A 26,952-nucleotide genomic window follows, 5' to 3' on the forward strand; every position below is an offset into this window, starting at 1 on the left:
TGCTGGAAACCACTATCCCTACTAATTTCCTGTCTGCCATTCCTGCAGGCTACATCATTGAATCCTATTTTGCTGTGTTTTTCTTTCCAGCCTTTTTTTTCTCTTCTCCTTCCATCTTTCTTGACAAAGGACAGCTGTCCAAAACGTCATTATCTCTACCTTTCTTATACTGTGTAATTATATTCACAACATATTTTTATTTGTCCTTTTTGTAGCCAGATATACATTACCATGCTGATACAGACCAAAATGATATTGGATTTACTATATGTCATATACTGGCATTTACTGACGCAGACAAACCACAACCATTCTTAAATTTTAGCTTCCATATTCAAAATACACATTTATGGTAAGTAAACATTTTACAACTAGCACCAAACTACAGTCACTAATTTTCTGGTATGTATATATCCAGTGAATGTAAGAGGTCAGTTGGCAGTCACAAGGCAGATGTGGTAGTGTATCCATCTCCCAGTCATTTCAACCGGTATAGTTCCTCCAAGGGCACCCTTCACTGAGTGTCAAGATGTTCACTGTGAAAGGTTAAATAATTTATTTCACAATTATATAGTATCACCATCATCATTCGATATCTGCTTTCCATGCTGGCATGGGTTGGATGACTGACTAAGCAGAAAACTGCACCATACTTTGCTGTCTGTTTTGGCATCGTTTTTACAGCTGGACGCCCTTCCTTACACCAGTGATTCCACAGAGTGGCCTGAATGCTTTTTATGTGGCATCAGTAAAGGCAAAGTAGCGTGTCCACCTCCCAGTCATTTCAGCCAGCATGGTTCCTCCAAGGGCACCCTTCACTGAGAGTCAAGATGTTCACTGTGAAAGGTTAAATAATTTACTTCACAGTTATATGGTTCAGGTTCAATCGTAATGTATGGCAGTATCTTGGACCAGTGTCTTTCACCATAACCTCAGGTCAGCCCAAGCCTTGTGATTGAACCATGAATCAAATGGTCATGAGTCCAACATCCTGACTACAAAGCAATGTCATCATCATCATCATCATCATCATTATTGTCATTGTCATCGTTGTTGTCATTGTTTTAATGTACGTTTTCCATGATTGCATGTGTTGGACAAAGTTTACCAAGGTGTATTTTCCACAACCAGACTCCTTTCCTGTCACCAACCCTCACCTGTTTCCAAGCAAGGTAATATTTTTCCAGATGGCCAGACATGTTTCCACAGAAGACTTGAAATGATGGACATTGCTTGTATGACAATGATACTCATTTACAACTATTACACAATGTCAAAACAAACAGACACAAATATACACACTCATACACACACACACACACACAAAAGCAAAAACACAAGCAAACAGATATATACGTATGTATGTGTGTATATATATATATATCATCATCATCATCATCGTTTAACGTCCGTTTTCCATGCTAGCATGGAAAACGATGATGATGATATATATATATATACACATACATCATCATCATCATCATCATCATCATTTAACGTCCGCTTTCCATGCTAGCATGGGTTGGACGGTTCAACTGGGGTCTGGGGAGCCCGAAGGCTGCACTAGGCCAGTCAGATCTGGCAGTGTTTCTACAGCTGGATGCCCTTCCTAACGCCAACCACTCCGAGAGTGTAGTGGGTGATTTTATGTGCCACCGACACAGGTGCCAGACGAGGCTGGCGAACGGCCACGCTCGGATGGTGTTTTTATGTGCCACCGACACAGGTGCCAGACGAGGCTGGCGAACGGCCACGCTCGGATGGTGTTTTTATGTGCCACCGACACAGGTGCCAGACGAGGCTGACGAACGGCCACGATCGGATGGTGTTTCTTACGTGCCCACAGCACGGAGGCCAGTCGATGCGGTACTGGCTACGGCCACGTTCGGATGGTTTTCTTGTGTGCCACCGGCACTGGTACCGCAAAGATACAAATTCCATTGATGTTCATCTACTTTGATTTGATTTGATTTGATTTTCACTTGCCTCAACAGGTCTTCACAAGTGTCACAAGAAGGAAGGAAGGTATGCACAGGTGAACTGACAACGTCCCAGGTAGGGCCCACGGGTTATGGCCTGACTAGTCTTGCCGGGTCTTCGGATGATGTTTTTATGTGTCTCCGACACAGGTGCCAGATGGATGGTGTTTGTTACGTGCCCACAGCACGGAGGCCAGTCGATGTGGTACTGGCTACGGCCACGTTCGGATGGTTTTCTTGTGTGCCACTGGCACTGGTACCACAAAGATACAAATTCCATTGATGTTCATCTATTTTGATTTGATTTGATTTGATTTGATCACTTGTCTCAACAGGTCTTCACAAGTGTCACAAGAAGGAAGGTATGCACAGGTGGACTGCCTACGTCCCAGGTAGAGGCCACGGGTTATGGCCTGACTAGTCTTGCCGGGTCTTCGGATGGTGTTTTTATGTGAAACCGACACAGGTGCCAGATGAGGCTGGCGAACGGCCACGAGCGGATGGTGTTTGTTATGAGCCCACAGCACAGAGGCCAGTCGATGCGGTACTGGCTACGGCCATGTTCGGATGGTTATCTTGTGTGCCACCGGCCCTGGTACCACAAAGATACAAATTCCATTGATGTTCATCTATTTTGATTTGTTTTGATTTGATCACTTGCCTCATCAGGTCTTCACAAGTGTCACAAGAAGGAAGGTATGCACAGGCGGACTGACTACGTCCCAGGTAGGGGCCACGGGTTATGGCCTGACTAGTCTTGCCGGGTCTTCAGATGGTGTTTTTATGTGCCACCGACACAGGTGCCTGATGAGGCTGGCGAACGGATATGATCAGATGGTGTTTGTTACGTGCCCACAGCACGGAGGCCAGTTGATGCGGTACTGGCTACGGCCACGTTCGGATGGTTTTCTTGTGTGCCACCGGCACTGGTACCATAAAGATACAAATTCCATTGATGTTCATCTATTTTATTTTGATTTTCACTTTCACTTGCCTCAAAAGGTCTTCACAAGTGTCACAAGAAGGAAGGTATGCACAGGTGGACTGACTACGTCCCAGGTTGGGGCCACGGATTATGGCCTGACTAGTCTTGCCGGGTCTTCGGATGGTGTTTTTATGTGCCACCGACACAGGTGCCTAGTCTTGCCGGGTCTTCGGATGGTGTTTTTATGTGCCACCGACACAGGTGCCGGATGAGGCTGGCGAAAGGCCACGATCGGATGGTGTTTCTTACGTGCCCACAGCACGGAGGCCAGTCGATGCAGTACTGGCTACGGCCACGTTCGGATGGTTATCTTGTGTGCCACCGGCACTGGTACCACAAAGATACAAATTCCATTGATATTCATATATTTCGATTTGTTTTCATTTTTTTATTTTTTTTTTATTATTTTTTTTATTTTTTTATTTTGATTTTCACTTGCCTCAACAGGTCTTCACAAGTGTCACAAGAAGGGAGGTATGCACAGGTGAACTGACTACGTCCCAGTTAGGGGCCACGGGTTATGGCCTGACTAGTCTTGCCGGGTCTTTGGATGGTGTCTTTATGTGCCACCGACACAGGTGCCAGATGAGGCTGGCGAACGGCCATGATCGGATGGTGTTTGCTATGTGCATACAGCACGGAGGCCAGTCGATGCGGTACTGGCTACGGCCACGTTCGGATGGTTTTCTTGTGTGCCACCGGCACTGGTAACAAAGATACAAATTCCATTGATGATCATCTATTTTATTTTGATTTTCACTTTCACTTGCCTCAACAGGTCTTCACAAGTGTCACAAGAAGGAAGGTATGCACAGGTGGACTGACTACGTCCCAGGTAGGGGCCACGGGTTATGGCCTGACTACTCTTGCCGGGTCTTCTCACGCACAGCATACTTCCATAGGTCTCGGTCTCTAGTCATTTCCTTGGTGAGACCTAAAGTTCGAAGGTCGTGCTTCACCACCTCGTCCCAGGTTTTCCTGGGTCTACCTCTTCCACAGGTTCCCTCAACTGCTAGGGTGTAGCACTTTTGCACACAACTATCTACAGCCATTCTCGTCACATGACCATACCAGCGCAGCCGTCTCTCTTGCACACCACAATTGACGCTTCTTAGGTTCAACTTTTCTCTCAAGGTACTTACACTCTGACGATTATGAACACTGACATTACACATCCATCGGAGCATACTGGCTTCATTTCTTGCAAGCTTACGCATATCCTCAGCAGTCACGGCCCATGTTTCACTACCATGTAGCATGGCTGTACGTACACATGCATCATACAGTCAGCCTTTTACTCTGAGCGAGAGGCCTTTTGTCACCAGCAGGGGTAAGAGCTCTCTAAACTTTGCCCAAGCTATTCTTACTCTAGCAGTTACACTTTCAGCACACCCACCCCCGCTACTGACTTGGTCTCCTAGGTAGCGGAAGCTATCAACTACTTCTAGTTTGTCTCCCTGGAACGTGGTAGAAGTTGGTCTCTGCACATTTCCAGTGTTTATTGCTCTTGAGCATCTGCCACAGACAAAAACTATTTTCCTAGTTAGCCTTCCTTTGACATTGCTGCACCTCTTATGTGTCCATAGCTTACACTTGGTGCACCTTATAGAGTTTCTACCTACACCTTTTTTACAGATCGAGCAGGGCCATCTACCTGAAGTCGTTTGTGATTGGTCCACCTTCCTACTTATTAGGACTTTGGTTTTGGCTAGGTTGATTCTAAGGCCCTTCGATTCTAATCCTTGTTTCCACACCTGAAACTTCTCCTCCAGTTCTGATAGTGACTCAGCAATTAGAGCAAGGTCGTCAGCATAGAGGAGCTCCCAGGGGCATCCTGTCTTGAATTCCTCCGTTATTGCCTGGAGGACTATGATAAATAGGAGGGGACTGAGGACTGAACCTTGGTGGACCCCAACCTCTACCCGGAATTCTTCACTGTACTCGTTGCCAACCCTCACCTTACTAGCAGCGTCTCTGTACATGGCTTGCACAGCTCTCACTAACCATTCATCTATCCCTAGTTTCCTCATTGACCACCAGATAAGGGATCGGGGGACCCTGTCAAAGGCTTTCTCCAAGTCAACAAAAGCCAGGTACAGGGGCTTGTCTTTGGCTAGGTATTTCTCCTGCAGCTGTCTTACCAGGAATATAGCATCAGTAGTACTTTTCCCTGGCACGAACCCAAACTGCATATCATCTAAGCTAACACTCTCTCTCTCTCTCTCTCTCTCTCTCTCTATATATATATATATATATATATATATATACATATATATACTCATGAGGGGCTTCTTTCAGTTTCCATCAACCAACTCCATTCACAAGGCTAACTATGTTATGTTACTCTCCAGGACTATAGTAGAAGACACTTGTCCAAGAAACAATGGCATGGGGCTGAACCCTAAACTGTGCAGTTGAAAAGCAAACTTTTTAACCACACAGTCACAACATGAGCTCTTACAAATTGTAAAGGAGTGGGGTGTGTAACGTAACTAAATACCTCAGACACATTTCAAAGAAATTTTTCCAGCCTTTAACAGTTCATCCAACGCACCATCTGAAATTTCAAAGAAGAGAAAAGACAAATTATCCAAATATGGTTATTTCAGCAACCACAGTATTTCTTTGACTGTTCGGCATCTTTTGCATAATTGATTTCTTCTCTAACATATCCAATTTTACACTTCTTCAGGAAACATACGGTATCAGGAGAGCTTCTAGACAGTTGCTCCACCTGTTGATTTAACAGTTAAATCTGCATCTAAAAACTTCTGATTAAATATTTTAAATTCTAAATTTAATAAAGGCAGAATAGTCAGAATCAGAAGATCTTAAACAGGCATTTTTCTCACTTTCTCTCTCCTTTTCTCTCTCTCTGTCTTTATCTCTCTGTCATTCTCTCGCTCTCTCTCGTTTCTTAACATAAGTGACAGCTTGCAACTTTAATGACTGCAGATCTTGTACAGACATTGCTGTTCAGGACCTTTGCACTTATTTTGTTATGAGCTTCTGACATTCTAATTGCATTCAACACCAAATCATTTTCGCTCATCTCAAAGAACACAGACGGACATTAATCCACCGCAGACCCTCTTTAAATTAGTTGAATCCTACTCCTTCTGCTCCTACTCCTCCTGCTCCTCCACCACCTCCTCCTCCTCTTCTTCTTCTTCTTCTTCTTCTTCTTCTTCTTCTTCTTCTTCTTCTTCCCCCTCAGCCTACTCATCATCATCATAACCATCATCATCATCACCATCATCATTGTCACCATTATTACCAACACCACCATCACCACCATCACCCCTACCACCACCACTGCTGCCAGCACTGCCACTGCCGCCACTGCCACCACTGCCACTACCATCACTGCCACCACTACTGCTACTGCTGCCATCATCAACATCCTCATCATCGTCCTTGTTGTCGTCGTCATCGTCATCGTCAATATCATCATCATCAGTGTTTCAAGTCAGTCACTTTTCCATGTGGCATGGGCTGAATGAGTCTTTCTTTGTTTTTTTGAAGGCAATGATTTACAATCAGATGCCCTTCTTACTCTCAACCCTTTTAGTTGCCTCATATGACACTTGAGGAAGCTGTGTACTTATTATAAAACCATGGTTCGCACTGCAAAACTTTATTGAATCATATTATCAATGATTTCAGAGTTAATCATCATCATCATCATCATCGTTTAACGTCTGTTTTCCACGCTAGCATGGATTAGACAGTTCGACCATGATCTGGGAAGCCAGGAGGCTGCACCAGGCTCCAGTTTGATCTGGCAGTGTTTCTACAGTTGGATGCCCTTCCTAACGCCGACTACTCTGTGAGTGTAGTGGGTACTTTTTACGTGCCACCGGCACAGGGGCCAGAGGAGGCTGGCAAACAACCATGATCAAAGGACACATTAGTTGTAAGGATGAGGTGTTTAATTTGCGATCACATGATCATAAGTTCAAATCTAAATATGTTACTCTCAAACAGATCACATCATTCTGTTTACAAATTTGGGGATTACATATATGTAATTTAATGAGTCAAGATTATCCACTCTAGTTGTAAACAGAAATTCTCTCTCATCAATGTTTTTCTACTCACTAATACTACGTATTTGAGATGACCAAATAATATGCATTTAGTGTGCAGAGTGCTTCTCTGGAGTGCTTTCCATCTGGCCATATTGTTTACATTACCACTATTTCTATATCTACTGATTACCTCTTTGTATTGCAACTAAGTAGAAAAGGAGTTGCTAAAGAGATTTGATAAGACTGAAACACGTTTCTTGCTACTACAAGTTAGCTTTAAAGACAACTTGTGGCAGCATTTCCACTCCTATCAAAAACACCTATTTGTCTTCTGAAAATTTCAATTAGCTAATGTTACTAAATTTGTCTTCTCCCTTTGTTGTCTAAACACAAGAAGGAATTCACATTTTCTTTCTAATTGCAATGATAATCTGAGATAATCACTGTTGTTTGCAACACACTACATTACAAGTGTGCATTTAGTACATAGAATGCTTCCCTTAGTTTCTATTAAATTGCTCAAAATTCTGTTAACCCAGCATTTTCAATAATAGACGGTTGACGAATGTATTTTACTCATCATTTTCACTTGGTTACAGTTAATAAGGAGATTTAGCTGTGCAGACATGTCTTAAACAAAACAATCTTTAATCCTTCATTATTTCAATCAGATTTAGCAGCACATGATATATATCAGATACTGAATAATGCTAACAAACAAAGACTCTGTTAGCTGTAAACAAGCCATATTCTTTTAGCACTTTCATAATTACATATCTGTGGAAACACACTACCTTTTAATTAACTTTGAAAATAATGAAGAATTTAGTTAAAATAACTGTTATATTAACTAATATGAAATTTTGATGGAAGTTACAAAATTTTGATTACTTTAAAACAAGAAGATTGTATCAAAGAACCAAAGCTGGTCTCAGGCAGGTTGGTATAAAAAAATATAATAAATAAAAGTGCCCTTTTTAAAGCCTAGCCAGGCTCATGGGCCTGGTTTCCTGGTTTCTATGGCGCATGTGTTTCCCAGCTGGATGGGACGCCAGTCCATTATAGCATTACTCAATTTTGCCCGCTGAGTGGACTGGAGCAACGTGAAATGAAGTGTTTTGCTCAAGAACACAATGCATCGCCTGGTCAAGGATTCGAAAACGCAATCTTATGATCATGGTACTAACACCCTAACCACTAAGCCATGCACCTCCACAAATAAATGTGCCCTTTTAAAGCCTAGCCAGGCTCCTGGGCCCGATTTCCCGGTTTCTATGGTGTAGGTGTTCCCCAGCTGGACAGGACGCCAGTCCATCACAGCATTACTCATTTTTGCCAGCTGAGTGGACTGGAGCAATGTAAAATAAAGTGTTTTGCTCAAGAACACAATGCATTGCCCGGTCCAGGAATTGAAACCACAATCTTACTATCATGTTGCTGACACCCTAACCACTAAGCCACGCATCTCCACTGGTATCAAAAAGGTTAAAATGTATTCTATCATGAACATATACGAATACAAATTTCTTTTATGTTCTTGTGGAGGCTATCCAGAAATTTCATTGTACTATTCATTCTGAGGCAAAAATCTATCACTCTCTCAGAGATGATGTTTACAATTTGGTCTTCAAAATGTTACCAAGTTCGACAGCACAATTCATTGTCAGAAAACTGAGAGATCTCATCAACCATAGTTCAGATCTTCCAGTTCTTTGAGAAGGATTTCTGGGAGGTTACAAAAAGATTAAACAATAGAAGCATTTGTGTACTTTGTCTTTACTATATTGTTTTTATTAATTTTATTATTTATCATTGTTCTTTTCTTCAGAGAAGTGTTAGATAACTTTTTGTCTGTCATGATTTTCCAGCTTCACTCAGAATAAATTGATTAAATAAATAAATAAATAAATAAGTTAACAACCAAGCCATTAATGATAACCTAGCAATGACAAATGTAAAGCAATTACTTACTGCTGCTGAATAGAAATGACTTTGAAATTCGTTTTATTTCCTACAGTTAAGTGACTAAGAAGCAGAAATTTGAGAGCACAGAACTAAAACGTCTTTCATAAACTAAGTGTTAACGCACTTAATGTAGCAAACATGATAACTTTAATTACTGAAGGCTGCACATGTATGCAGGAAAGAGAAACAGTGAACAATCAAAGGTAAGGGTGATAACTCAAGACAGAAAGAAAAGTTTGTCTTTCGGTATTTAATGTTTCCTGATACATTTTCAGTTAAAATCCTGCCAGGATCAATGTTGCATTTCCTTTTCCCATGATCAAATGAGAAACAGTATTAGTTATACTATGGGGTCAGGAAATCTTCATACATGTACAGATACACACACACACACACACACACACACACACACACACACACATATATATACTCTTTTACTCGTTTACGTTTCAGTTATTTGACTGTGGCCAAGCTGGAGCACTGCCTTTAGTCGAGCAAATTGACCCCAGGACTTATTCTTGGAAGCCTAGTATTTATTCTATCGGTCTCTTTTGCTGAACCGCTAAGTTACGGGGATGTAAACACACCAGCACTAGTTGTCAAGCAATGTTAGGGGGACAAACACAGATACACAAACATATATACACATATAATACATATACACGATGGGATTCTTTCAGTTTCCATCCACCAAATCCACTCACAAGGCTTTGGTTGGTCCAAGGCTATAGTAGAAGATACTTGACCAAGGTGTCATGCATTGGGACTGAACCCGGAACAATGTGGTTTATTAGCAAGCTACTTACCACACAGCCACTCCTACGCCTATGTACACATATATGTACATATACATGAGTTTGTGTAGACATATATATATATATATTTACAAAGTTAGCCAAAAGTCACCTGACAGTAAATCAACACCCATATAATTCCAAAATTAAAATGAAAAATTATTTTAATTGAGACTCCGCTAATAAATAGACAAATATTGAAAAAAAAAAAACGTAATTTTTAACTCACAGCATTCAATTATTAAACATTCATAATGGGAATGAATAAATAAAATTGAATATTAAGTATATATTGAATTTTGATATACTGTCGGTGACTTTTGGCCAAACCTGTACACACACACACACAGATATATATATATATACAAACACACACACACATACATACATACATACATACATACATACATACATATATATATATATTTTTTCTGTGTCCCTTTCTGTAGAAGAGCGTAGGCTCAAAGCGTAAAAGACTTTCTCTATTCCTGAGCGTTATACTAATACATCTGTTTGTTTTGTACACCACCTGTCTTCGTCTTTTGTTTTTTCGTAAACTCTCCCTATATATATATATATAAATATATATATATATATATGACATGTAGCTTAGTGGTGAGCACATTCAGCTCACAGTCTTGCAATTGCGAGTTCAATTCCTGGTGGTGAGTTGTCTCTTTGAGCTAGATACTTTATTTCACATTGTACCAGTCCTCTTAGCTGGCAAAAGCGAGCTGTAATTCAAAGGTTCCAGCCTTGCCACATTCTGTGTGATGTTGAACCTCCCTGCGAACTATACTAAGGTCATGCATGTCTGTGGAGTACTTGGCCACTTGCACGTTAATGTCATACACTGGCTGTTCTGGTGATTGGATCAACTGGGACACTGATCGAGAGAGTCAGAAATATATATAGGAGTGGCTGACTGGTAAGAAGCTTGCTTCCCAACCACATGGGTCCAGGTTCAGTTCCACTGTCTGGTATCTTGGGCAAGTGTCGTCTACTATAGCCTTGGGCTGACCAAAGCCTTGTGAGTGGATTTGGTAGATCGAAACTGAAAGAAGCCCGTCATATATATATGCGTGTGTGTGTGTTTATGTGTTTGTGTCTGTCCCCCCACCATCACTTGACAACCGATGTTGGTATGTTTACGTCCCTGTAAGTTAGTGGTTTGGCAAAAAGAGACTGATAGAATAGGAACAAGGCTTGCAAAGAATAAGTCCTGGGGTTGTTTTCTTCAACTAAATATGGTGCTCCAGCATGTCCACAGTCAAATGACTGAAACAAGAAAAAGAGCAAAAGAGTGTGTGTGTGTGTGTGTGTAATAAACATAATTTTTCCTTATGGCTGGACATGTTTATATGGCAGAACTGAAATTGATAGTATGATGGTGATACTCATTTACAGCTCTCATGTAATGTCAAAGCAAGGAAGATCAAATGCACACAGATATCGTCATATGCACATACACATCCTCAAATATATGACTGGCTTCTTTCAGTTTCCATCAATCAAGGCTATAATAGAAGACACTTGCCTAAGGTACCATGCAATGGGACTGAACTCAGAACCATGTTTTTTGGGAATCAAACTTCCTAACCGCACAACAATATATATATTTATGTGTATGAACATACGTGTACATGTACACATGTGTGTTTGTATGTGTATGTGTGTGTGTATGTGTTTACATGAGTGAATATGTGTGTGTATAAGTAGCTGTGTATATATGTATGTATCTGTGTGTGTTTTTAAATTTCAAATAGTTTTAATTCCATAGCAAAATGTGATGGTGAACAAAGGAAGACTTGAGCTCAAGCAGTAAAATCAAACAAATGACACAGACACATGAACTTTATCATATTGTAGACCTATCCAACCCATGCCAACATAGTCTGTCCTTGAAGCCAATGGATTCATGAGGGTTAGGCTTATCTGGATTGTCAAGGTATTTACACTAAGAATACAAGACTTCTCCACTCACTGAATAGAGTGCCACTTCATTGCAGAATCAAACCCACTCCAAGCATCTCTCATATCATTTTCACTTGTCTAGGGAACAATGTGAAATGAAGTGTCTTGCTCAAGAATATAGTTTACGTGTGAATGAGTTGACTTTTTATTTTGTCTTCTCATATTTTTGCTGACTCTAAACAAGTCTTACTGTTTACACAGTTGGTGTCCTCTGCATGAAGTTAGTTGTGAAGGCATATCCTGAGTTCATGACATGTCTTGACACATTGAATCATTAATATCATCCATGGTCTTAAGGCAGTGAGCTGGCAGAAATGTTAGCACGCCAGGTGAAATGCATAGTGATATTTCGTCTGTCATTACGTTCTGAGTTCAAATTCTGCTGAGGTCAACTTTGCCTTTCATCCTTTTGTAATCGATAAATTAAGTACCAGTTGCATACTGGGGTCAATCTAATCGACTGCCCCCCCCCCTCACTCCACCAAAATTTCTGGCCTTGTGCCTAGAGTAGAAAAGAATATCATCCATGGTCTTAAGGCAGTGAGCTGGCAGAAACATTAGTAGGCTGGGCGAAATGCTTAGTGTTATTTCATCTGTCTTTACATTCTGAGTTCAAATTCCCCTGAGGTGGATTTTGCCTTTCATTCTTTTGGGGGTCAATAAATTAAGTACCATTTGTGTACTGGGATCGATGTTGATCTAATCAACTGGGCCCCCTCCCCAAAAATTTCGGGCCTTGTGCGTAGAAGTAGAGTAGAAAAGAATATCATCCATGGTTTTAGTAAACAAAGGGCTTTTTCAGACAATGTTGTTTGTTTCCAGTTCACCATGTTTCTATATCAAGGCTGTTTGTTGTTTGATAGACAAGAGGATTATTGCCTTGTTTGGAAACATATGAGGGTTGGAAACAGAAAGGACATCCAAACATAGAAATTCTGTCTCGACATGTTCCATTCAACTCATGCAAGCATGAAAATGTGGATGTTAAAGCAATTGTGATGACGATGATGATGATGATGATTAAGATAATGGTGATGACGATGATAGCGATGACAATGATGGTGGTGGTGGTGGCAATGTACGATAGTAGCAGTGATGATGGTGATGGCGACGGTGGTGGTGGTGGTGGTGTGGTGGTGGTGATTTCCATTTACACAGCATGCATTTGAATATACTCATGGAAGCTGACTAGTTCAGGTTTCAGAAACTTCACATTGCATCAAGAGAACTAAGTGCAACCGGCTTTCTTTTATCTCAACTTATCTTACTTTATACACGGGGAAATAATTCATATTTATAGATACAGATGATTAAGAAGAGTATTGCAGTTCGAACTTACATACAGATTATTTAGAAATCAGAGGTTTATTTCCAAACTGGAAAGCTTTTGCAGTCACTTAACGTCCACAGATTCATTATGGTCTTACGATAAAATATGACCAAGCAGTCATGCAGTAAAATGTTCTATTTCCAAACTTTTAAATACAAGCCGAAATTTCATAGTTTGTTGCTATTACTATATGTTTCTCTTTCTGCATATCAAATATTTATTCGGTAGAAAATTATATTGTACAGCAGTATAAATATTAGTGATTTGAGGTTCAACAATGTTTATGGTAATAAAGCTAGTTCTATAAAAATTTACAAATAGCAAGAGTTTAGTATTCACCAAGCTACATAACTTTGTTTTACTACACAAGACAAGTGCGACTGAATTATCATTCAGTAAGATTATTTTGATGGTATTTGCTATGGGCAAATAGAAAAATAGCACACTTATGAATAAAGATTAGTTATTATATATAAATTCTCGTGGACTTGAGCTGAATAAAAACAGATAAGTATTCCGGCAGCTGTGTTCTATGTAACACCACACTTGTATTCGAGCCAAGTAGCCGAAATTGAAAACAACACAATGATATTGAGTTTTCATCAATGTTTTTAATTTTCCTGAAATTTACCAAAATAAAGACCTACATATTTTATCTTTTACTTGTTTTGGTCATTGGACAATGGCCAAGCTGGGGCACCACCTCTAAGGGTTTAGCTTAAACAAAATCGACCCCCAGTACATATTTTAAAGTCTAATACTTATTCTGTTGGTCGCTTTTGTCAAACTGCTAATTTGTGGGGATATAAAGAAACCAACACGTGGTGATGGGAGACAAACACAAACACAAAAACAAACATACATGTATAGAATTATATATATGACAGACTTCTACATAGTTTCTGCCTTCTAAATTTACTCACAAAGCATTGGTCAAGCTGAGACTAACATAGAAGACTCTTGCCCAAGGTACCATGCAGTGGGACTGAACCTGAAATCAAATGACCTTCTTAACTACATGGCCATGCCAGTTTCACAAATACTAAACCTAGATAAATGGGTGAATTGCAGAACAGAGGCTGAGATGTTATTTGGATATAATACTACATCGAGGTAAAACAGTGAATTCAATGATGAGGTGCTGTAATTACTAATTCTTAAATGATTTTAATTTCCAATTATCACTCTGTAAAAACATACCATATTAACTCAGTAATGTAACCATGGATTTACAAAGTCGACTGGTGATGGGATTTGGCATTGAATCTTACCTTAGGATTACCTGGAGTTCTATGCCAATCAGAAAACCTTTTGTTAGCCTGGTGCATTTGTGATAGTAGAGAGTTTAAGAAGTATCTTGTCCAGATTTAAGATCCCTTATTAGTATCTGTGTGTGTGTATGTGTGTAAGTGCGTGTGTGTGGGTGGGGTAGTGGTGGTGGTTTTGGGGCTTCCTTGTTTTGACATCATTTGTGAAGGTTGTAAAGAAGAGTGACAGACATACAGTGGTGTCATTTGTTTCTAATCTTCTGCTTAGAAACAAGTGAAGGTTATTGACAGGGAGAGCACCCAGCTGCAGAAAATCTGCCTCAACAAATTCTGTCAACCACATCCAAGTAGAACAAGTGAGCCTTAGGTTGATGATGATGATAAATCTTGGCAAACAAGTAACTATTAGGGCTGGAGGTGTATTTGTGTAAAATTCTAAATCAGAATAAAAGAGTGACTCCTAAGACATGGGATGTAATTTCTATCCATATTTTTTATTATTTATCATTTAACTTAAATTTTTTTGCCTGTTTCAGTCATTGGACTGCGGTCATACTGGAGCATTGCCTTGAAGAAGTTTAGTCCTACAAATTGCCTTAGTACTTATTTTCAAGTCTGGTACTTATGCAGTCAGTCTCTTTTGGTGAACTGCTAAGTTACAGAGACATAGAGAAACCAGCATTGGTGGTCTGGTGGTCGTGGTGGGAGACGGACAAACACAAACTCAAAGGCACACTAACATAAATGCACATACATTCATTAGGGTGGAATGAAAAGGGGTCTTTCCACACAGATTTTTGAAATGTGTTTCTAAGAATATATTCTTTATTGTGTAATCCTTTAAAAACAACCATGTTAAAATCTAAAGTTCTTAAATTTACATCTTCAGGCTCCGCAGACCACTTGAACTTTTGAATAATGAGTGAAGAATCAATTTATAACACATTTGCCATTCCTCATTTTATTTCTCACATTCATTATTACGAATCAATTTTCATTTGCAAAATTTTTTTTAAAAGAAGAGTGTTAAAATTTCAAGCCCTAAAATTTACATCTTCAGGCTTCACAATACACTTGAAATTTCAAAATCATGCGAAATATATAGACTTTTCGACTTTTGTTTTCTTTATCATTTTTAATACTAGGTCACTGAATATATGTGTTACATGAGATCTAGATTGCATACGCATTATCATAAAACTATGTGTAAACCAATTTTTGATTCTTGACACATTTTGGTGATAAAAATAATTAACATTTTCAATTTATGTGAAATAATTCCATGTAACTAAATAATAGGAATCACTGTAATGCATTCCTTTTCATTCCAGTAATAAATCCAATTAATTTTTTTTGTAGACAAGAATTAACATCTCACTTTCAAATAAAAAATGGAACAGAGATATGCTTTTATACAACCAATATAGCAAAACTAATAAAGAATCCTTCATGCATTTTTTCAGCCCACTAGAAATAGCAGCCAAACCTCTCTCATATCGTACATTATTATTTTAAAGAAGTAAATATATGTTGGGTAATGCTATGGTTTTAGATATACAAACCTGGTGGTAGGCTTGGCTGGAACATTTTTTATGATATTTTCTCAGGTTAACCTGGGGTTAAAAACAACAACAGCAGCTGCACAGATACTCTCTACTCTCTTTTACTCTTTTGGAAATTCTTAAAACGACATAATGATAATTGTTTCTTATTTTCGAAATAGCTAAAACTAAAAAAATTCTAATTGATTATTGCTGTATTACTTTTCAATTTGAAGTCCCCTTTTTGTCTCAAATACCACAATTTTTTTTCTTGATTTGATTCGACTGACTCCTAATGAAACCATCTCGACTGTTCACACCCCAAACATTACTCTCTTTTACACTTGTTTCAGTCATTTGACTGTGGCCGTGCTGGAGCACTGCCTTTAGTTGAGCAAATCGACCCCAGGACTTATTCTTTGGAAGCCTAGTACTTATTCTATCAGTCTCTTTTGTAGAATCACTAGGTTACGGGGATGTAAACACACCAGCATCGGTTCTCAAGCGATGTTGAAAGGACAAACACAGACACACAAACATATACCTGCATACACATACACACACATACACACACACAAACGCACACATGCACACACACATATATATACACACACACATATATGACAGGCTTCTTTCAGTTTCTGTCTACCAAAGCCACTCACAAGGCTTTGGTCGGCCCGAAGCTATAGTAGAAGACATTTGCCCAAGGTGCCATGCAGTGGGAATGAACCTGGAACCATGTGGCTGGTAAGCAAGCTGCTTACCACACAGCCACTCCTGCACCTATAATGACAGAAGCATTAGCTGATGCTTCCGTCATGAGTTTTAAACATCTCTCCACAGCTTGGGTGTGACATGATAATTTTTCCAGTTGCATCAAATGTGAATGTTGAATGAAGGCATCAATTTCTTCATCAGAAAATGCCTGTGTTTGAGGTGGTTCAGTAACAATAGTGTCCTGCCTGTTAATTATGTCTATGTTGTTTGAGGCAGCAAAGTTTAAGGTAGGGACTTTGAAAGGTTGCACAGATTTCCTGTTATACTGTGTTCAAGCCTGCTTTATATGCCTCCATGCTAGTTCTTAAATGTCATTCTGTTCATATTTTACCATGGCCAGTAAAATATTTTCTGGGTGCACATAGAAAGCATTTCATTGTATAACTGGAAATACAATGTCTTGTACCACTTGATCCCTTTCTATCAAAAAATCGGTCCTCTTGAACATATTTAACATGCCCCCATGACTTTCGGAAGCATTTTTTCCCGCTAAGATTTCCTGAAGCATAGAACAAACTGCCAGCATCAGTTGTTAGTTGTCAGAGCACTGCATCCTTCAAAACCTCCATGCTTCCTGAGATTCGCCAACACTACACCTGACTTTCTCCCCTCCATACACAGGCAAGCATGTATCTGACTCATACACTGTTCACTTTCCAGACATTTGTACATTACTGCATATTCTTTATACGCACTTTTGACAGGTTGCGGTGCAACTGAGCACTGTATACAATAATTTCATTATTATTATTATTATTATTATTATTATTATTATTATTATTATTATTATTATTATTATTATTTAATTGTGCACCACATTGGCACATAAACTTTCATTTGTGAGCAACAATTAATTTCATCATGTTAGAAAGATCCTTAGTAGCAACATACCACTGCAGCATACGATTTGCAGTTGTGAGCCATTGAGAATGCACCATTCTACCAGGATTCCTTAATGCCATTTCATATGAACATTTCCCTTCAGAAATAGACAGGTGAATATCAAGATGGTATTTTTAATCAGTGCTGGGATCGTTTCTGTCTACTGATGGTAAGTCCATTGGAATCTAATTAAATTTCACAACACTATCATGTGATTGGTTACTATCTCATTGGTTTCCAAATAATTCAACAAACTATCGGAAATGGCTTTTGCAGAACCCGTTTTAACAGCAAAGAGCTCAAGATAGATCTTGGGGAAAGAAAATAAATCCTTAATTTATATACTGCAAATGATCATGATATCTGGGACAGTAAAAATCTGTGAGACCTTCTTAAGTTTTAAAGGATGATGAACCAAACAAGATGCTTTCCTTCACAACCATGCTACCAAGAAGGGGGCTGCTCAAGATTAATTCTAAATTAAAAAGGGAAAGAAAACATACATACACACACACATATATATGTATATATATATATATATATATATATATATATATATATATGTCTGTATATGTATATGTTTGTGTGTATATATATGACAGCCTTCCAAACCATTTCCATCTGTCAAATTCACTCGCAAGACATTGGTTGGCTCAGAATTATAGTAAAAGACACCTGACCAAAGTACCACACAATGGGACTGAACCAGAAACCACATGACCACAAAGCAAGTTTTGTAACGACAGAGACATGCCTCTAAAATTTATCTGAATAAAAGCATTCACTTTTTAAAGGTATTTTCTTTTTATTTAAGAGAACAAGGTTGTTAATATTGGTTTCAGATTTTGGCACAAGGTCAGTAATTTTAGGGGAGTGGGTTAAGTCAATTACATGCCCCCCACCCCCAATTTTTTACTGGTACTTCTTTTTTCCATCTGAAAGGATGAAAGGAAAAGTCAACCTTGGTGGAATTTGATCTCAGAATGTAAAGATAGACAATATGCTGCTGAGCGTTTTGCCTTATGTACTAATGATTCTACCAGCTTACTTCCCTAATGATTGTAAATATTGAAAATGGTAAAACATTGTTTAACTGCCTTCGTTTCCAACTCTGACTTGAAAGCTTTAATACTGACAATAAATTAAATACCAGTAATACACTGGATCAATTCAATCATATAAACATGTTCTTTAAAATGTGTGGCCCTGTGCCAAAATTAGTAATTATTACAGAGAGAGAAGGGGGAGGAAATGACGAAAAGAGAAAAAGTGACGAAAAGAGAGAAAGAAAGAAAAAGAAAGAAATAATGTTAGTTCAGTTATTAATTTATAGTAATTGGCTTTTTCTCGATGATAGCCAAACAAGATCTGGAATGCATCATGGTTATAAAGAATTCTGTGATGAAGAATCAATAAATATTTCTATAAGTGGCCCAAAAGAGCTTTTATATAGATTCTGCAACATAAAAATCTTTTGATTAAAAATGTGTTATAAAATAAAACTATAAAATTAATTTGATGTTGAAGTGTTTGATTAGAAGAATCATATGATAAATATTTCAAAATGAGTTTATCCTTTCTCTCTCAGGATTCTGGATTGTTCTTTTGTTCAATAAAATGACAGATGTGGGTTTTTTTTAATTATTATTGTTATTATTATTGTTGTTGTTGTTGTTGTTGCTGTTGTTGTTATGATAAGTTGGAAAAATTATTAAGGCAAAGCAGAAAAGAGATATGCTTTTATACAACCAATATAGCAAAACTAATAAAGAAGCCTTCGTGCATTTTATTCAGCCCACTAGAAATAGCAGCCAAACCTCTCTCATATCGTACATTATCATTTTAAAGAAGGAAATATATGTTGGGTAATGCTATGGTTTTAGATATACAAACCTGGTGGTAGGCTTGGCTGGAACATTTTTTATGATATTTTCTCAGTCAGGGTTAACCTGGGGTTAAAAACAACAACAGCAGCTGCACAGATACTCTCTACTCTCTTTTACTCTTTTACTTCTTTCAGTCATTTGACTGCGGCCATGCTGGAGCACATCCTTTAGTTGAGCAAATCGACCCCAGGACTTACTCTTTGGAAGTCTAGTACTTATTCTAGCGGTCTCTTTTGCTGAACAGCTAAGTTATGGGGACATAAACACACCATGATTGGTTGTCAAGCAATGTTGGGGGACAAACACAGACACACAAACATATACATACACATATATATATAAATATATATATATATGACGGGCTTTTTCAGTTTTCATCTACCAAATCCACTCACAAGGCTTTGGTTGGCCCGAGGCTATAGCAGAAGACACTTGCTCAAGGTGTCACACAGTAGGAATGAACCTGGAACCATGTGGTTGGTAAGCAAGCTACTTACCACACATCCACTCCTGTACCTATATATAAACAATAAAATGAAGTGGACTCTTAGATAATTACTCAAATTGAGAGAGACATTCTGCAGAGAGAAATAAAAAATGACAGAACTATAATAGCTGAAAAGTATTTGAACATATATATAATCACAGAATCGATCTGTTTTTTTTTATTCACTGTCTTCTTCATCATTTCCAGTGCCTTTGAAACAGGTGGGAGAAAGGTGTCCTTGTATCAGACATACCTGATCCGAATGTTCGTATTAGAGAGAATTCTGCTGAAGTTATCCAGAAACGAGATGGTAAGATTAAATTGGATGAAAGATTAAATATGCCACCTGAAAAGACTATGACAAGAATTGAACTCAGAATGCAGGGAGTCAGAATGAATTATGAATAGCATCTTGTTTGACAGGCACTTTAACAATCCTGTCAATTTACTTCTTGAGACAGATTATTTATCGATTGTGAAAGGCTGAAAAATGAATGTGGGAATTTGACCTCAGCAAGATTTGAACTCAGGACTCAAAGAGCCAGGACAAATGCTTTTACAGTATCTTTTTCTGACACTCTAGCAATTCCACCAGTCAGTCTCCATTGGCTGATGTCTTGTTTATTGATCCTGAAAGGATAAATGTTTAACCTCAGCAGGATTTGAACTCAAAATGCAAGAGGCTAGAAAAAAAAAAATACAGCCAGGTGTTTCATCTAATAATTTATCAACTCTACTAATTTACCACCTGGGACTAAACAACAACAACATTATCATCATCATCATCATCATCATCATCATCTCATCATCATCATCATCTTCTTCATCATCAGCAGCATCAGCATCATCATCATCATCATCATCATCATCCATCATCATCATCATCATCATCATCATCATCATCATCAGCATCACCATCATCATCACCATCATCATTTAACGTCTGTTTTCCATGCTGGCATGGGTCGGATGATTTAACAGGAGCTGGGCAGCTGAAGAGATGCCTGGGTTCAATGTCTGTTTTAGCTTGGCTTCTACAGCTGGATGCCCTTCCTAATGCCAACCCCTTTACAATGTGTACTGGGTGTTTTAACACACTGCAGCAGCATGGGTGCATTTATGTGACACCAGCACAGGTACTTCTATGTGGCACCAACTCCATGAGCTCACAAGATTAGGACTGCTCAGCTGAAGAAGGCTGTAGAGGACCTGCCTGTGTGTAAGGGCAACCACGATTTTACTTCCAATATATAACATCCAATATAATTAGGAGAATAAGGACTGCTACTGAGATGAGGAGGTAAGAGTTCATGTACTAGCACTGGCCATTATGTCTATGGTTTAACTTCCATGGCCATCACTTACTATGACCCAAGAACTAGTATTATGCTTTCACTAATTGTTTTAAGTGCCTATGTAGTCACAAGCAGAAACAGATGCCTTCTTAGCCTTTCTATCTCTTGAGCCAATTGAATATTGAGGATGCGACAGCTCAAAGAAAGAGGGAGACAGCACTAACAGTCAGCTGGCTTACTTTTTCAGCCGAGGGAAATTATGTGTCTTACATGGAGATGGGTGGAGGCACATGGCTTAGTGGTTAGAGCAGTGGACAGAGCAGTGGTTAGAGCAGTAGAGCAGTGGTCGAAGGATCATGGGTTTGAATCTCAGACTGGGTGATGTGTGTATTTATGAGTGAAACATCTAAGCTCCACGCGGCTCAGGCAGAAGGTAATGGCAGACTTCTGCTGACTCTTTTGCCACAACTTTCTCTCACTCTTTCCTCCTGCATCTTGCAGCTCACCTGTGACAGATTGGTGTCCCATCCAGGTGGGGAACCTGTACACCAAGGAAACTGGGAAACCGGCCCTTATGAGCCAGGCATGGCTCGAGAAGGAACAAACAACAACAACAACAAAAACATGGCGATAGCAACACACCAGTCCAGGAATTGAATGAATGATTTTAGGACCATGAGCCTATCACCATGACTAGAAGGCCTATAGAAAAGATAATTCTCAATAGATGAATCTACCTACCGACAAATTGTTGCTCTTGTTGTTGTTCCCAAATTTTTCTTGCTCTACATTAATTCAAGGTATTTTTCCATATTTTTTGAGATGTTATCATATGATTTCTCTTTCCCTGTCTACTAATAAAGATGTTTCCAAAACTTTTATGTTATCATCTGTCATCTGCTTTAGCAATTGTTCCATCTCTCACAAGTGAGTATGACCTGATAGTTTGTTCCATGCTTTTTCAAATTGTTTTAGGTGTTTATGCAGTCATGAGAAGGTATTGATATGCTCTCAAAGATCCTATTCTTGATTGAGAAAAATATCAAAAGAGTGACTGGTGGAGGAGAAATTAATTCAAGGACTGGAGAAACCAGGGCTGCTTTTGGTAACACTAAATATATGCTGTTAGACATAGGCTATCATTAAGAGTGAGGAGAGAAAAAGTGTCCTTGGGAATACAGAGAAGAACCCACCCTTCTCTATGATTGCATGAGCTGGAACATCAACTAACAAATGCAAGGTCTTTGCAGCCTTATGATGCTGCAGAGATATGGTACCTGAAACCAACACTGAAGATGTCCAAAGATGAATAGAAATCAATGAACATTGATTTAAGGCGGTGAGCTGGCAGAAATGTTAGCATGCCAGGCGAAATGGTTAGCGGTGTTTCGTCTGCCATTACGTTCTGAGTTCAAATTCCGCCGAGGTCGACTTTACCTTTCATCCTTTCGGGGTCAATAAATTAAGTACCAGTAACGTACTGGAGTCGATATAATCGACTTAATCTGTTTGTCCTCTCTATGTTTAGCCCCTTGCAGGCAATAAAGAAATAAGAAATCGTTGAACATAAAGAAGCAACAGGCTAAGCTCATTGGAGATCAGATGAAAAGATAACGCTTTGAATACTTGGTGATAACTGAAAAACTGAAAGGAGAAGAAACCAGGAAAAACAGAGAGAGAGAAGATTGTTGAATGACTTACCAGCCAGTTATGAAAAGAGCAACAACTAGTTAAAATATGTTGGGGGACAGATTCAGAGGCTCATGTTTGCTGATTTGCAGGGGTTATTCCTTCTCAAGCCACGCCTGGCTCATAAGGGCCGGTTTCCCAGTTTCCATGGCAAGATGCAGGAGGAAAGAGTGAGAGAAAGTTGTGGCGAAAGAGTCAGCAGAAGTTTGCCATTACCTTCTGCTGGAGCTGCATGGAGCTTAGGTGTTTCGCTCATAAACACACACATCGCCCGGTCTGAGATTCGAACCCGCAATCCTTTGACCGTGAGTCCGCTGCTTTAACCACTAGGCCATGTGCCTCCACTACTGATCTGCAGGCATGGTACATAAAAAAAGAAGGCTTTGTTTAGAGGTTGGAGGGAGATTTGTCTGTTGTTTCTAGCAGCTTAAGTGTATGGGGTTTCAGTAGGTACCACAAATAGTATAACTTACTGCTGTGAGCAGAGGCAGCCATATGGAATTATTGTGCATTTGTTAACTTCAAATATCAAATTCTGTTCCTTAGATGATAAAAAAAAAAAAAGCTACCTGTAGTAATCTCACTGCCATATTCATGGCCGAGATTTAACTCTTACTCGTATATATTTCATCTTCAGAAAGACAGAGATAAACACTAGTCTTATTGATCTTTGTCATTGTGTGAAAGATTTAGCTTTTAGTAATCTAGCGAGTTCACCACACCTTTCATTCATTCGAAAAGTCAGAGAAATATATGAAGAAATATTGATCTTTTCACTGTTCTTTTATTGAAACATTATAATTTTTTTCATTCCACTTCAGTTTGATCCTTTTTGCTATATTTTACATCGATTGAGTTGGAATATTCTCGAATATGGAAATTATCAAAGAGTCTCCAAACAATGTTAAGTTTTTACGCATTTTAATTTTTATATCATTTCAGATTGAATAACCAGTTAGGCATTAAAATTCATCTGGATTTTCACATAAATACAAGCAACTAAATTTATGCTTTTGCTTGTAATTTTTTTCTTTCTTTTTTTTTTTTTTTTTTTTTTTGCTTTGGTTTTATCAGCTAATTAGAAGAATTGAAATATTATTGTTTAAATTTTTGCTAAATTCATGCTTGAATTTTATAATTAAAGGATTCATTCTGAAAATCTGAAGAAACAATAATAATCACACACACAAAAATATACAAAATAAAATAAAATGATAAAAAGTAAATGAAATCTTTTTAATCTTTGTAAAGCGTGTGACATTTATATCAGGAATATTACAATCAGAAATTAGAATAGAAATTATACTGTCTAGATTTAATTAGAATTTATAAAGTATAAAATAAATAAGACCATTTCTGTATAATCAGATGTTTTTTGATACCAATCAAATAAAATATACAGAAAAACAAAAACGAACGATTTGTCTTTGAAGGAAGCTTGGTGTCATGAGCCAGTAATATACAGTTATCATGTATATTGTAATGTAACGTGTGTGAAAATTGCAGAAATTAATTACATTATGCAATTATCATAAATTTGAAAACTTGTTTACATAGATACTTTGTTTTGTGGATTGCCTACATCTGCAAATTTAGGTACATAGAAACTTGTTTCATTGGTGGTTTCTATCATAAATGTTCTTCAAATATAGGCCTTTGCATGAGGTGTTGTTGTTGCTGTTGATGTTTAAGTTGGTACAGGTGATATGTAAAAGTAAGTATGTAACTATGTATGCAATATGTATATTCATATATTGTGTGAGGTCGTTCTTAGTGCTGTGGATAACGTGAAAGCCTGTACAACCTTTCGCATGACCAGGCTGTTAGTGACTAAAATGGCACCCCTACAAATCTTGTAGGAAACCCTACAAAGGAGTGTGGGTTTTTGATGGTCATGCTGCAGGGCAAAAGCAACTCAAAGGGCAGTGAACTCATTTTTACTCTTTTACTTGTTTCAGTCATTTGACTGTGGCCGTGCTGGAGCACAGCCTTTAGTCGAGCAAATCGAACCCGGGACTTATTCTTTGTAAGCCCAGTACTTATTCTATCGGTCTCTTTTTTGCCGAACTGCTAAGTGACGGGGACGTAAACACACCAGCATCAGTTGTCAAGCAATGCTAGGGGGACAAACACAGACACACAAACACACACACATATATATATACACATATATACGACAGGCTTCTTTCAGTTTCTGTCTACCAAATCCACTCACAAGGCATTGGTCTCTGTAGAGACAATTGCTATCCAAGAACTGGAGGTTAGAAACCCCCTTTTTTTTTCTTTTTCGCTCTTTTCAAGCCTAGTCAGGCTCGTGGACCCGGTTTCCCAGTTTCTGTGGCATATGCGTTCCCCCCAGTCATGTGCAAGGTGTAAAAGTGGTGGAGAGAGAGATGTAGGGGCACATAAGGGTGGCTGTATAGTGGGTGGGGCATGATGGTGGTATGAGAGAGAGCATTGAGAATGATAGCAGATATGTAAGGTATTACGATGGAGAATGGCAGGTGAAAGAGAGTCATAATTGAAAGTGCAGAAAGGAGGTGGTAGGTGAAAGTTATGTGGGAAGGGAGGATAATGAAAATGAAAGACGGAAGTAGGTCCGAGGGTAAGGAAGAGGTGACTGATTGCAGGAAGAGGCATGGCAGAAATATGTGCTGATTCTGTTCACAAGTGATTACAGCTCATCAAGAAGTGTTACAGATGGAGGAGTGATGGAAGCCTGGGTGTTAGAGGAATAAGATTTAGAGAATGCTTGATGGGGCAAAATGGGTATATGGTGTGCGCACGCACGCATACACACACACACTGACAGGCATATGATCAAAGTTGGGTGTTTAAGCCTTGATCATTCTGGTATAGTTTTAAAGATAACTGGCATCCTTGTGGTTTTCGTCACTGTCAACAATTTTGTTCCAATTGTTTTCGAATCTGATATAAGGATTAAGTTTTGTATACTAATTATGAAAATGAAATTAATTTTGGCTATAAATTCATAATCAAAATGTTATTAGCCCTTAAAATTTGCAAAATTCTGATATTTTAGCCAATCAGAAGCGAGTATTTTACACATAACCATCAAGTTCAGTTATCATAGTGAGCAAGGAAGCACCATGTGTTCAAAAGCTGATTGTGAAGAACTCTGTTTCCAGAGTAACCGAAGATGCTGCACATGCACATGTGTTCTATATAATTGTTTGTATTCCTAACAGTAGGAATTCGATAGTGCATTGCTGACTTCCATTCTTGAATTTTTTAAAACTAATAACTGTCTATTTTCAGCAATGTTTTGACTATTATTTCTAGCAACTCTTGTTGATTTGCTCTTAGATTCTAAATATTTAATTTGCTCACAAATCTTTTAATGTTTTCCACTGTTTTCACTGTTTACTTTGTTTGTATATATTTTAATGTTTTAACTGCTATTTCTAGCAACTCCTGTTGGTTTGCTTGTAGCTTTTAAATATTTAATTTGCTCACAGATCTTTTAATATTTTTCACTATTTACTGTAGCTAGTTTAATGTTTTGACATGCCAGTTCCCCCCACCCCACCCACTTTTTTTCTCACTACTGTGACAGATAATGGAAGAGGCAGTGAACATGCTGTTTTCTGATTGGCTGAATATTCTGAAAGTTATCTAACTTTGAACACCTGTAACATTTTTGCAAACTGTTTTATGAATAAATGAATAATAAATTCGGATTTAACATCAAAATTTACTTCTATATGATACATTTAAAATTTTTTAAAAGATTTTGACATGCAGTGAAAATAACCATAAAGATCCAAAGACTGTTTCAGATTGCATCTTTGCACTGAGTCACCATTTGAAGTTCCTACCAACTCCTTTTCTGTGTATAAGAGTTCAGATATTTGAATAACCAGTCTTAATTTCTTCTGTTAGAATCTATAGAATTATAATAAATATGAAGAAGAGTGTCAAAGACTCAAGTCCTAATTGGGACCCACTTTCATGCAAGATTCTTCAATTTGTAGTTAACTCTTACCATGTTGACAGTATCTCTGTATATGGCTTGCATTCATCTACAACAATTGATAGGGTGCTATGT

This window comes from Octopus sinensis, linkage group LG12 (assembly GCF_006345805.1).
Source record: "Octopus sinensis linkage group LG12, ASM634580v1, whole genome shotgun sequence".
NCBI lineage: Eukaryota > Metazoa > Mollusca > Cephalopoda > Octopoda > Octopodidae > Octopus > Octopus sinensis.